This window comes from Vanessa tameamea, chromosome 10 (assembly GCF_037043105.1).
Source record: "Vanessa tameamea isolate UH-Manoa-2023 chromosome 10, ilVanTame1 primary haplotype, whole genome shotgun sequence".
Taxonomy (NCBI): Eukaryota; Metazoa; Arthropoda; class Insecta; order Lepidoptera; family Nymphalidae; genus Vanessa; species Vanessa tameamea.
In genome coordinates this window covers 3,390,078-3,405,938 of record NC_087318.1, presented here as the reverse complement: position 1 = coordinate 3,405,938, position 15,861 = coordinate 3,390,078, and positions in this window count along the sequence as shown.

The following is a 15,861-nucleotide window of genomic DNA, read 5'->3' as shown; positions in this document are numbered from 1 at the left end:
ATTTAAAAAACTGAATAAAATATTTACAATAAAAAGTGCAATAATTTTTTTATGTTTTGTCTTATTTTATTTTGTGAGTGTAATTATTCTTTATGATTTCTTTGTCTCTATTTAATTGCTCTTTTTTTTAATTTCAATTTTATATCTTAGTTATGTTATACTTGATATATATTTTTAATTGTTAAGTTTATCGTAGAACGTCATCAGAATTAAAAAAGTAATTTATATCGGTAGTTCAAAATTTTATTTTTCAACTACCGATTAAGAATGAGTTGATTCGCATTAAAGGTTTTCTGGATATTCTACCCTAAGGGTTAAAATACACACCAATGTGGTATACAAAGAGGTCTTACATTAACGTAATGTTTTAAGTTATTTTGTAAATATATTCATATTCTACGCGAGCAAAGCCGCGGGTAACAGCTAGTAGTTATATAATCTCTGAAACGTGCTGCATCTTCTGGTATAAGTTTTATGAATATAAGTTTAGTAGTTTTGTTAGTTATAAAACACAAAGTAAAATTATCCCCATTTACTATAATATATGATGTAACCTATGTCCTAAAGCTATAAACTATGAGATACCATATCAAACGGGTAATTACGATAAGGTACGAGCAATAACTTGCGCATATCCATATATTGAGCTAACCTTGAACAGATGATATCTGATAAGGACATTGAACGTTAAATATTTTTTTTGTTCGATACGATAAGTGCATATGCAATTCAATAAACTTCTCTAGCAGCACATCTGTTTGTCGTTACGACGCTAGCCACTAGATAGCCACTCCAAGCGTATACAACATCTGCACGCCATCATTACGTCGTAAATAACTCCACAGGCTACTCCAAGCGCATACCACATTTATGCACAAAAAACTGCGTATTTGAAACAGATTAGAGATTTTGGAAGGGGTCGTTTTTGCTACCGAAACTTTTGTATATATACCCGAAACATTTATCTAAATAAACACTTATTTTCATTCATTCATCCATTGCATTCCACAATACTGCTCTCTACAAATCAGTCGTTTTATTATAATGCCACACTTCCTTTAAACTTCCTTTGTCCAATGACAAAGTCATAAAGTGTAAGGCGTTCATTGGTGACGTTTCTTTGACAAGTATTTACTTAAAGTACTTTTAGTTAAAGCGAAAACGAAGCTACTGGTAATAAGCTCGAGTGAATACTATAATATGATATAGAGTTATATATTATGATAAAAAGTTATTAGGTTTTTCTATAGAAAAATTCTGAGCAACACCCCAGAGTCTAGAATTTGGAAGTGTGTGAACCGTTGGTCCTGTTGCTGATTTCTTTCCGGTTGTGTCGGATTTGCCTTCCCATCCTAGTGTAAGAGTGACAGAATAGACAGTGTACCTGTGCTTGCACACACACGTGTTAACTATAATATGTCGTATGGACCCAAGTTATTTATTAGAAATAATACATATGGCCGGGCATTTTGAAGAATAACCAATACGAGAGGGCATTATGATAATCATTGAAGTAATTAATTTATACATAATGTCAACCATCGATTAGGCAGAGTAATAAAAGGACATGTTTTTATTATTATTATCTTATTCCCGACACAAAATTAAAATTGAAAACATAAATAATATAACATTTTTTATTATAAAACTTAAAATGAAGATAAACTTCAAACAATTTGAGTAATTAAAACTTCTAATTCGTACTTATTGAAATTTGATCTAGTATCGACCCTATTCAATGTGATCGGTATTACACCTAGAGTATGTTTTTAATCGTGGCTATGCTGTTCACGGCGCCTCAGACTGTTGCGTTTTGCTATTGTTTTATTCTAAAAAAAATCCAAAATTAAAAGAACTAACCAATATGCCCGGATATTATAAATAATGACTTCATTTAGTATCCGGTCCGTAACATGTATTTAACGAGTAAGTACTTGTAGACATTAATCTTCATCCTAGATCCACACAATTGAAGCTTTTATGCGACTAATTAGAAGTTATAATCATTAATATTTATGTTCATTTATAGTCTCCGCATTTTTGAATGAGATCATAATATAGCGGCGTTTGACAAATTACCATAGATTAAACTAAAGTTTACAAGAGTAAAAATGAAATTCTAAAATAGTACAGTCTTACCGACCAGAAAACTGACATTCAAAATAATAATAGACTAATAAATATCTAATATCTGTCATATATAAAATAAATGAATATTAACGGAGGTATGCAAAATTGAACTTTAGGAAAATAGTTTGCTTATGAGGTCTATAGACTACATTCAGTGATTTTGTGGCGCTGAATTTGTTAGATTTTTTTTATAGAGAGTTAATACATTACGTCAGGATATTTTAAGAATAATTTCTATTTCTTTATTATTTTATTATATATATATTATGGTTATAAGACAATAAACGATTATATATGAAACACAGATATTTATTTAGCCATAATAGCTGTAGTAAACGTAATATTGTATCAATTAATAATTACAATAAAACCAATTACCTTAATCAAAATATACTTTATTCAAGTAGGCTTTTACGAGCACTTTTGAATCGTCATTTAACAAACTACAGTGGAATCCGTTTATAATGACATCGAAGGGAATTGACAAACACGTCATAATAACCGGACGTCATACAAAGCGTTTTGTGAAAATATATATATATATAGGTAGGTATAATAATAGGTATTTTGCACGTAATAAGTACATACGAAACATGTAGGTATGTACTACATTTTTCATATTTTAATGAAAGTAATCTGTAATTTTTGTCTGCTTTTGTTTCGTAATAATAGTCTAATACTATTGTATATAGAAGACAAAGCCATGATCCAATTATCATTTTCACTATTGCTATGAACAAATCTGCAGCCTTTACTGCCTCTTCTGCGGTAGGTAATGGTTCTTCTTCGCCTTCTTTTTCCCCGTATGTGATGCGTGACCTTCAAGTGTCAATTATTCACTCAGATTAAAAATAAAAACGAGCCGGGTGCTGAACGAAACATTACCGAAGGTGTAAAGAATCATGTCGGTCATTATAACCGGACATAATTTATTAAAAATGGGTCATAATAAGCGAACTGTCACTATAAGGGAAGTCATTATATCCGACTTTTTTACAACGAATTTTAATGAGAACCAAACTTCATAGTGTAAATACGTCACAATAAACGGTTGGTCAATATAGGCGGAGTCATAATAAACGGATTCTACTGTATTTAAAGTAAAGCTACCACCGGTTCGGAATGTAGATTCTACCGAGAAGAACCGGCAAGAAACTCAGTAGTTACTCTTTTTCATTATCCAAAAATACAGTCATTTTAGTTAAATACAATTATATTAACTTTGTATATATAATACTAACTTTGTATATTGATAATTGCAAAAACACAATTCATATATATATTCATCAATAATTTAACATGCAATAACAATTATACTATATCACAAAATTATATCGCACCTTAAATGTTAGCACCTTGCTGCTCCAAGAAGAGTAAAGTGTAAAGTAAAAGTCGAAGTGTTCTGTACCGAACTTCCATCACTTATATAAGCCTCACTACAAATCACGTGACTCACAATAATGAACAGAAAAGTCAAAGTACCCTCTTATTTAATATCAGTGTTATCAACACAATTCAAAAATAACTTAAATTAAATTATTGTTATTACAGAATTGATTAAAACATACAATACATAGTGTGAGCCTTGTTTGTAATTGCTAATTATTTATTTATTTCTTACTTAATCTGACAAATTCGAATGTGCTATTTTTTATAACGTCAGATTTTTAGATATAAGGAACATAAAAAAATCATTTTATGTGCCTCAAGAGGATGTTTTACTACAATTTAAAAAAAACTGGAATCTTACTTATACTTTTTGATTTTATGTCGTCAGCCTACACTACTTTAAAAAATTAATATTATAAATATAATTTTTAGAAATCCTTGAAAGACATTGTCACTAAAGTGTCTTTTTAAATATTTTCGAAAGTTTGATAATATATATAATAGTAAATCGTCATGGACGTAATACTATGTTATATTTTGAGTTGTCTCGCCCTCTGATAATACATGAATAAAATTAACTAAAATCATTTAATGGTGTTTCATATACATATATATATATATATATATAGTGATTGGAACGTATGACATAGCCACACACAATTTTTGAATTGTCATTAAATGTTCATGAAAGAATAGCCGACGTGGCCCAGTGGTTAGAACGTGTACATCTTAACCGAGTATTGCGGGTCCAAACCCAGGCAAGCGCCACTAAATTCATGAGCTTCATTTGTGATTATAATTCATCTCGTGATCGGCGGTGAAGGAAAATATCATGAGGAAACCTGCATTTGTTTAATTTCAATGAAATTCTACCAAACCGCATTGGAGCAGCTTGGTGGAATATCCTATCCTCCCAACCTTCTCCTCAAAGGGAGAGGAGGCCTTAGCCCAGTAGTGAGAAATTTATAGGCTATACAATTGTACAGCCTATATATTGTTCATGAAAGCCTCAAAAGAGCTTGTATCCAGTACCATGAAATAATTGCCCTATAAATTAGTTTCGCATCCTACTATAATTCTCCGTGTACTGACAACTACTCTATTATTATTGAATACACTTATAAAGTGCCAATTTCATGCCAAAATTCATGAATACAGAACACTTGGAGTAGGTTAAATTAAATAATAAAAAAACAAACACAAACGTATTATTATTAAAAGGTGTCTTTGACTATTTATTTTTTACGTCTTTTTTCAATATTGCTAACTTAACCACCCGTTAAGGTCAATAATATAATTCACAGATAAATATATGTATTTCTTTTTAATTTTATTTTCATAATCTATCTTTTATACTGTAAAGTTTTTATGAACTGGACTGTAGTGTTTGCTATTATTATAAACTATCAATTATAAAATTACTTCGTAGTATGTATTTGGCGCCAACCAGTGTCGTTGGATACAATAAATTTACATGTTTTTCTGTAACAATTATTTATAATACTATAATTTATGAATACTTATAAAATACAAGAATATAATGTTTATTGTGATAAGTTAGTACAAAAGTTCAAGTATATATAATGAAAACAAAATCTAACACTTCCAGACGAAGGGTCTTCCCCTGTTCAGAAATATATGGAACTTAATCCAGTTAGCTGCTTAACTGCGTGCAATTATATGCGTAAATTAATTTGACGCAAGCTCTGCCCCTAGTAAGAGTTTCATTACTTCTCACATTAATAACGTTTCGAATTCTCGCAAGCGTTTACGAAATAATCATCTATTTTATTTATTATTATAATAATTTTCGCGTTTTCTCTCTCTCTCTTTGAAATTTTATCAGGTTTCAAAAAATTCGTGGAATTATTTATTTAAGCCTGTCATTGTAAGGACGGCTCATTTTATTGTTTTTTTTTTTAATATACGGTAATTTTTTTAAGTTTTTTAAAACATTTATAAAAAGTTTAGTATGGTACAATTACGTACATTTATTCAATATAGTTTGAATTTATTTGGAAATCATACAATCGCCCTTGTGACCAATTTTAAACTATACAAAGACATTGCTTTATTACGACACATTTTATTAATTATACAATTAATCAAAATAAAAATAAAAATTTCGAACTTTCATATGAAAACGCATCAAATAAGGAGCATTTTCAAAAAAATACTATAAAAGCCTACTTTCAAACTTCTATCTTTATAAATGACATACTTCCACACAAAATTTTTCACCCCATTTAGCCTTTTGGAGATGAATTTTGGAAAGTTCTTACAGCTCCTTTTTCTTAATGCTTACCCATATTCTAAAAGGAATTCCTGTGCAAAATATCGCTCTGTTAGATCCTCCAGTGTAAGCTGTGCGTTGTGTAAGTCACTAATTTTATAATTGGATTAAGTAAATGTTAAATCTCAATCTTTACAATTTTCATTGATTTTCTTTCAAACAGACCTTATCATGACGATTATTAATTAATTGACACATTAATTAACTAAATGATCGAAGTCGCTTTGAAGTGATGCGCAGACATATTTTTTGTAAATTGTTTTTTTTTTCAATACTTATATTGAATGTTAAGGCAAAATATAACGAAATTACAACTTGCTATTGAAAAATATCAGGCGCACAACATATAAATAACGATTTATTCAATTAAATACTTTTTAATTATCCGTCCGCCTGTATTCATAGTATGAATTTGCGATACAATTTCTAAAGGAAAAACATTATGTTAAGTTATTATTTTTACGTACGTGCTTCCATTACAAAACTTTCATGTAAACGTTATTTGTGAAGTTCAAAGTTCATTACGTAATAGTAACGTCCAGATACGGTAGCGTCTAACTTAAATCTGCCTCTATCTGATTCAAACGAGTAAAATCACACTAATTAAATTATAATAAACTCCACATATTAAGCACGTTCCTATTGACCGCTATCTTTGTGGATCATGCACTGACCGATATTTACGTTCGTGTTTAAATACGTCAATCGTTTATCTTAATTTATGTAATTCCTCTTTTTATTATTGTTAGTTAAATGATAATCTATATGTTTATCTCTATTTGAATCAAAACATGCAGAGATCAATACAACTCTAATTTTGTCCTGTGATATCGCTTAGCGGAACAACCGGTTGTTATGCTACTATTTCATTATATACCTACTTCACGTTAGATAATGTTGATTAGATTGTGTGTGTGTGTGAGAGAGTATTCATTTATCATTTCTATGATCTTGAAACACTGTTTTATACACAATAATTTTAATGTATCTTTATTAATGAAAGTGTTTAACACTAAGATTGTTAACTAATAGCTATTAAGCGATGAGAACGGTAAAGTTCTTTTATTAGGTACTAGGGATCCGTTCCGGCTTAACGTAGATGCTATTTAATAATTAAGAAAACGAGAAGTTCGTTTAGCAAGAAAATATTAAATTGGTATATTTATTTGATATCGTTTATTTATCAGTCTATATAAGTAGGTCATAAATGAGAAATATAAATAGTGTTAAAATTGTTTTCAGTCCTAATTTTATTTAAAAAAGGTTTCAAGCTTATTCAAAATTTGTCCACGGCACGTTTATCTGAATAAGAATTTATAATAAATTTGAGAAACCGCCTTGCAAATAACCTACAGTTTTTTGTCGTTATTGTAAATATACCTAAGAATATAAACGCATGATTTCGCGGACTTTCATATAGGACTTTTAAGACCTACTATTTTCTAGTACATTGTTTTGATATATATCCTATGGTTTAGCCAAGATTAACCGAAAAAAATTACCTCATTCAACAACAAATCTTCCAAAACCATTTGAATTTATTATTCAATTAATATAATAAGTATAAAATATCGCACCTTAACTAGCACTCTGTGCGATTAAATACACGGCAAGTGTCTGATAATTTGCTTTATTTTGTTATTCGTAAGACCGGCGACAAAATACGACGGCAATGTGTCTCACTGACCCTTTTATCTAATGACATTTCAACTTAAGCGACTTACGTCAAATCGAAATTAAAATATACAGGGTTATTGGTAATTCGACGTATTACCGTTAGGAGGTGATAGGGGTGACTGTTTGCGATAATTTTAACCCCCATATGTAAAAGTGAATCATTTTTGAGTTGTCACGTTTTTTTGATTTTTTCAAAATAAAATATAAAATAAAGTCAAAAATGCAACTTAAAAAATTTTTTTAAAAAAAATTATCAATGAAAATCTATTTTTTCTCCTGCATTCTAAAAACGAATTACCCTGGTTCTTTTTCAATATTAGAACAATAATTATCGGTCCAAATTTAAAAATGCGAGACGGAAAACGATAATATTACTATTATTTTATTTTTCCAGAAATATGCCTTAAAAAATAGTCGTTTCAAAGCAACCGAAATAAAATGACCACAAAATAGGTTTAATACATACCTAACCAATGCAAGATTATTACTATATATATTATTTATATATTAGACGAATCCGGGAAAGTGGTAGTGTTCAGAGACGACAAATTAATGTCGAAAGACTCCCAATCCATGTTGTTAATAAGAGCTAAGAGGATAAGAATTTATCGGTAAACCATTCGAATTATTTCGACAAACATCTTCGCCGCACGACTCTATGTAACAGAACACAGCATGGTCTACAGTGCATGATGCAGGATTCTATCATTACCATTACACTCCTGTTTGTAAATTATTCACGAAGAGATATAAAACGTACTTCAAACCGAATTGAAAAAATAAAATATATTTTCAAAAAAATATGTGAATGATAGCTACTTCAAAAAATATAATACAATATGTCAATTATACAATGAAAACAAATGTACTTCTCGACTAAATAATAGCGACCGTCATATCCGTGAATCCGATCAATAGCCGTGTGGTTTACGGTAGACTCTGATAGAATTCATCTCAACCCGTGGCCGGGTGCCATAAAAGCCGACTAAGGAAAAGTGCGTCGAGTGCATCCATCGATACCATTAGCACTAGCATTTCAACAACCTTATAGTGGCGAGACACAAATGCATTCTAAAAGTCGGTTGTCGTCAAGTTAGTACAACCAGAGCAATGTTACAGAATTTTGCAGTGTTATAAAACACACGACCCCATAAGTGAGATAAGGTCAAAGAAATTATGGTAATATCAAAGTGGTAGATAAATAAATAATTTATTAAAAACTAATGTATCAATATTAAATGTGACGACGCATATAAGTTATCAATTCTGCCGTAAATAGAACTTGCAGCTGACTAAGGAGTAAATTAATTATTCCTTATAAATCATATAAGAAGTTTGTCCTTATATTACGAGTAATATGAACTCTTCATTTCTTAACCGTATTGTAGTTAGTTCTAATACAGTATTTAGTTCAGTATCCCTAATTCGTTTCATTCTAAGTCAATATGCTTAGTTTTTAATACATTAAAGTTTAATCTGGGAATAATCTCGAATTTGAAAATCAAAAATAAAAAATTAGATGGCACTTCTTCTTTTTTCACACAGAGGAAGCCGTTAGAAAACTACCCGAGCCCTTGGAGGGAAGAACCATTTGGGATCTGCGATAGGCGTTCTCGGCACGGATTCGAGAGACTGCGTAATCGTGTTGATATGACGTACCCGCGGCCACTCCCTTCCTGTGCTTCACTCGTGACTTGGTAGAGCTTTCCTAGGGGACGAAGGTCATCAAAAACCCCACAGTCTTCGTTAAGTGCGTACGGCATACGAAACCATCTCGACTGCCGTCTTTATCAGGACCATCTTAAATAAGACACGCGAGACCCTCACCTCATGCCTCCATTTCCCCAAGGTTAGTTCATATTTTTGGGCTCCAGACAACGGGGCTGATTTACAGAATATGTTTATTTTCCTATGAATGTATCCATTGTTCGTATACATTTATTTTGTTTTCAAATGGAATTTAGATAATTACAAAACAATATATATAACGGGGCGAGATTACTTTGAGTTGGATAATTAATGAATAGTTGGCAATAATGTTTAATGGCTAATTTACTTTTAAGAGCGGGTCACCCCGAATGGAGTTGTAAGTGTCATGGCAACGCGAGTCGTTATGTTTTGACAAACTACTCGAAAGCGATGGTTGCTTGCAAACCCATTTGCTCTTAATTGAGATGAATTATTAGTCTTCCAAATGTCGGATCAATACCCGAACCCAACGGTTCGGCATCCTGCTCCTCCGACATATATATGTGCTTGAATTTTTGTAGAACTCAGTAAATCAATGGTCACAGTTTCGTCATTTCCACTTGGATATACCGCCGTATACGCGGTAACGATTTCTTGGAAGCGGTATACACACTTATAAGTGACTATTTCAGTTTTAATAAGATTGTAAATGACCCCCCTAGAGGTTACAACGTGACGTTCCCCCTTATCTTCTATAGATATCCACTCTTTCTCAATGTCTCACAAGATGCGAATTAATATGTTTTATTAAAAGAGAGAGAAAAGTGATGTTATCAAAATGAAATATGTATTAAAATAAAATGACACGCAAGATTACATATATTTAAGGGAATATTTTATCCATAATTCGCATTAATCAGTTTTAGTTTCACCAAAAGTAGAAAATATATCACAATGTATTTCTACAGTAGCTCCATTATTAACATTTGTATAAAAAGGCTTACAATTAAATTATAACTATTAATGATTATAATAATGATATCGCCATGACACGCTGCTTGCCCCGTGCACTTAGTGGAGCTGTTTGTCACGTCGAATTCGATATTCAAACTTAAGTATTATATGATAAATATTTAAACTTACCCCACTTCCTTACAACTACACCACGATGCATGTGATTGAGTTATCAATTTATCATTGTCATTATCATAAACGGCTGTTTTGCTCATCCTTCACACCAACTTGTTTAGGTACTCAACATTTATATCAACTTTCTTGATCAATGTTGGAAATAGCCTCGAGTCAGACTGAATCAGCAGTCCACTGTGAAAACGAAATAATTCACTGACACATTGATAGTTATGGCAAAAATATAATTACAAAAAAATATGTACCTATCTCAAAGACGAAACAACATATTTTACTAAGAATTTAAGATAAAAATAGAAGCAATTATATTTCTTATTCACTTAGATATAAAAAAAATTGAAAACCACATGAAATAAAAGATTATTTAAATGGATTGTAGCAGCACGTCTTCGTGCTTTCATAGCAAGTCGACGACCAATACAGAGGAGGGATATAAACGATCGATCGCTGTGTGTACCTGCAAACCGGATCACAACAATTCTAAATATTGCTGTTTGATACAGAATATAATATTTTGACTATGTGGTATCCAAGCGGTTTTGCAGAAATCCCTATCACCAAGCAAGAGCCAAGAAAAATGTACCATATTAATAAAACCGCAAGGATGTAACCCATCTACATAAAAAAATAGATAGATAGGTATCTACTCAATATAATAGGGCCATGTCCTAATTATAAAGCAAAGAATAAATAAATCAGTAAACAAAACAATTTATTTACCAACATCAAAGATGGCAAGAATGCGCGTTAACAGTAATAAAATAAATTTTATTATCGTATTCAGTCACGTTGTCCTTCACGCAATATCTTAGTACCGTTTACAATAACTAGATGGCGCTTACAACGTCAAACTTTGATAATTTTATTTCACGTTAAAAATATAACAACATGGTTTTGCCGCTTTATTAAAATAATGTTGTCGCTAGAGCGACTAGGTCTTGTATTATGTTATAGCTTGTAATTTTTATTCTTATTAAATAAAAAGTAACAATCCGTATGCATTATTATCACAATTAAGTTATTGTCTTAACTACTAATTAAACTATATACTAATTATTGTTACAGAGTCCTCTGACATAGACCCTACTTTAACGTAGCCTTTTCGGGTACTGTCATGAGAGATATTAACCAAAGACAATGAGATTTAGTCATAGATAATTTTAGTAATTTTTACTAATTGTTATATTACTTACACCGTGAATATTCCACTATGTGGAAAAATCATATATAATACTGCTGAAAGAGGGCAATTCTACTTACATATAACGGTTATGATGGTGATGATTTCCCATTATATTCAGATCGAACGTCGACAATTTCTCAAAAAATAAAACTCAACTCAAAAAAGCTTAATCATAACTGAGGTCCCATTCTAATCATTTATATTGATTATAATACGATCCCGATTATATTCTGCTCCAACTTCAACCGAACCGCAACTGGATCATTGTTCTAGCAGAATAGGAAAACGGCTCAACAGCAACGACTACGCTTCGATTGCAATAAAGTAACAATTTGTTCACAAATCAGTAGAATTGCTGCCCAAATAAGTAAGTAGTTATATTTAGCGGAATTTCATTCGACACAAACAACGCAATTATAAAAGTTTTTCTATAAATATCGTTAATAAGTGACTAGAGTTCAGAACGTGTTATAAATTTTCTTAATTACTTCAACGTGTTGTGGTCGAATATCATGAATCATCAACGACACGATTTTTATTATTAGGTAAGATATTAGTGAGTCTGGTCTGGTAAAGTTGTTTTGGTCAATCGTGAGTTTTCGCCGTGAATAGCTTTGCGGATTAGGTAAACTTTCTTCACTATAATAGAATAAAGAGTACATAATTAATTAATATAACCTTGCTACTTGAAGAGCATGCTACTCACCCGCAAAATCTTCTTTTTTTTTACATTTTACGCATTGTAGTCAAAGAATGACATTTAATAATATCTATTAAACGACAAACTTATAATATAAAGCTCATATAAATCTTTTAGGTATTCATCCTTATCAATCATATTTTAATGACTTAAGTATAGATAATATCAAGCCTGACTTAATCCAGAGTGCAAGGGTCAACTGCATCGGTGCCACGAGTTCGAGCGCGTCATCGATGATGGTCAGGGCTCGGACCATAGGACTTGGACCATTGACACTTTTCGGATTGAAGGACAGGTTCTATACCACTGCTTACACCAAATTTCTGCATTTGCAAAATATTATTAATAACAATTATAATAATTATTAAAACTTATTAAATATTTTCGCATGTATCCTATTCGATGATTGTCTACTGGCCATAAGTAAACAATACAATATTCTATTTTCTCTAAGAAAAGTCCGCCGCGCCACAAACGAAGCGTGCAGATATTCTAAAGATAGATATCATAAATCGAACCCGCGGTCCTTCCGATCCGGTTTACTCCTAGGAGATATTAGTGGATTATAAGCCCTCATAACCCGCTTCCCAGTGGTTTTTCCATTTTTGATCGAGTAAGACGTGCTTAAACACTTCGCATATTAGTTGTTTACGCAAACGTTCTGCGTTTCTTGTTATCTAAGACCGGTTTGCGACGTACCGCTTGATTACGCTCTGTCGATAACCCTAGTTGTTGTGTTGTGAACGAAATGACAATATACCTTAAAGCTTAAAAGTAAAGATATCAACCAGGATGACAAAGACGATGAAGTAGGTATTATTATAAAAAGGCAATATGTATAGATTCGCGGACTTATCACATTTAATGGAGAAATTAATAAAAAGGAAAAAACATTTTCTTTCCAATCGGGAAAAAATATCTTGTTGTATCTTGACTGCGACGTTGGTCTCGAATCTAGCTTATAAGGCGGACGACGGTTATAAACCCTAGTCGTTCCAATAACAAAGGTTTGCATTTTTTCATACCAAAATTCTCAAAATTCCAAAAGAAAGCATGTAAATCCATTATCCAGCACCTGAGCTCTTTCTGGTCGCATCGGATGTGCCGTCTGGGCTTATGAGAGTGAGGGAATAGATACACTAGTGTCCGCGCGCACTTGAGCACTACTATGAACCTTACATCTGCGTAAGCTATTCCCGCTTAGACCCCTGGGAAGGGACACGGTTTATGTGTGTCGTTGCCACGCTTTAAACATTATATAAGGAATCGCCAATACAATGCTACAGGGCATCGTCTTAATCTTTAGGAAACGCACTTTGCAGACCCGCTGCTTACACCCTACAGATAAAAAACCAACGCACGTGTCAGATTAAGTAAGAAATAAATAAATAATTAGACAATTACAAACAAGGCTTACACTATGTATTGTATGTTTTAATCAATTCTGTAATAATAATAATTTAATTTAAGTTATTTTTGAATTGTGTTGATAACATTGATATTAAATAAGAGGGTACTTTGACTTTTCTGTTCATTATTGTGAGTCACGTGATTTGTAGTGAGGCTTATATAAGTGATAGAAGCTCGGTACAGACGACTTTTACTTTACACTTTACACTTCTTGGAGCAGCAAGGTGCTAACATTTAAGGTGCGATATAATTTTGTGATATAGTATAATTGTGATTGCTTGTTAAATTATTGATGAATATATGAATTGTGTTTTTGCAATTATCAATATACAAAGTTAGTATTATATATACAAAGTTAATATAATTGTATTTCACTAACATGACTGTATTTTTGGATATTGAAAAAGAGTAACTACTGAGTTTCTTGCCGGTTCTTCTCAGTAGACTCTACATTCCGAACCGGTGGTAGCTTAACTTTAAATAGTTTGTTAAATGACGATTCAAAAGTGCTTGTAAAAGCCTACTTGAATAAAGTATATTTTGATTAAGGTAATTGGTTTTATTGTAATTATTAATTGATACAATATTACGATTACTATATACAGCTATTATAATGGCTAAATAAATATTTGTGTTCCATATATAATCTTTTATTGTCTTATAACCTTAAAATATAATAAAATAATAAAGAAATAGAAATTATTCTTAAAATATCCTGACATAATGTATTAAGACTATAAAAAATCTAACACACGCATCTTAACATACGTTTGTGCGAAATTGTCAAACTGGTATATTAACAAAGAGGGCGTAAAATTTCAAAACATACCATATACACTCATGACTCTAACTACCACACTGGGTATAGGATCACGATTTTATAGAATATAAAAATCATTCATTCATCGGATGTTCTAGATCAAAATGCAGAAAAAAATCATCAGTTCAAATCAAAACAGACCAGTCTTCCAGTTTTTGTTACAATGACAAATTAACTAATTTAACTTGAATTTAAATATTAATTGGTCAGCGTAAAAACAGCCAGTGAGTATTCAGCGTTTAATCAGTTTAGTAAAGCTAACTTGAATAAGTAGAAAGCAATAGTCTCAATTTAACAAATTACCACCAACTTTAAAAACAATAAAGTTTTTTTCCATATACTAGTTATTATATTAATCCCAGACACAAAGTCAAACAGACGTCTGCAAATAATCTTCAGTTTATATTTTATGGTTAAGTTCCTCTTGAGCCTAAAGTATGTGTCGTACTATTTCAATATTTAACGGAAGATTTAATGTTAACAATATGAAATGTTCTATAACACTTGTTACAATTACAAATAAGTATAAACTATAATAATATTTATTCTTCTAATATTTACATCATCATTAAACACATATTTTATTTATTATTCAAATATATGACGAACATAATCTAATGTGCTAAATATTATTATTATTAGAAAACTAAATAACGCCGTATTTTTTTTTTAAAACGATGTTCTTTATCGCAAATTATTCTCCAGACACTTGATAGTAAGGCGGAAATAAGTTCCAAACTTCGACCGTCACAACACTTTTTGTGTAGTATTTATGTAAACAATTATTTTGGCTATTCTTGTGACCTCTGTGGTATACCAATATAAAATATCAGAATAAAATATTTTCAGCTTGTATATTGTGGCAAACCCATCTAGGTCTTTAGAATTGATATCCTCGTAATATTTATTGCCATTAGGTATCTTATCATGGCACATTTTGAATTTGGAATCGATTTTATATTTCTCGAATTACCACATCCATAAGATTAAGTTCAAGTTATAGTTCTTGTTAAAAGTTAGTGCTAAATGGAACGTATTTTTTAATGGGATATTATTTACAAGACACTAGCGCCAAATTATACGGCTAACTATATTAGCGCTGTCCAAAAAGTCAATCATTCTAACATAACATATATAACTTTGATTAAAATAAAGTAAATACTCTTTTGTAACAATCAATACAGTGTGATTTATAATCAATTTATGTAATTGTTGTTATTCAAGGTTGTATTTCTAATTCTACAGAGACCCGTGACAAACAAACATAAGCATGACAACTTGCTCTGTATTAACATTTAATTAACGATCATAGTTGCAAAACTTGGATTGAGTAATACTTCATTCTACAATCAGGGCCTTAAGCATTGTTTATTTGATTATGACAAATTAATTACAAGAAAAATAAATATCGCTACTAATAA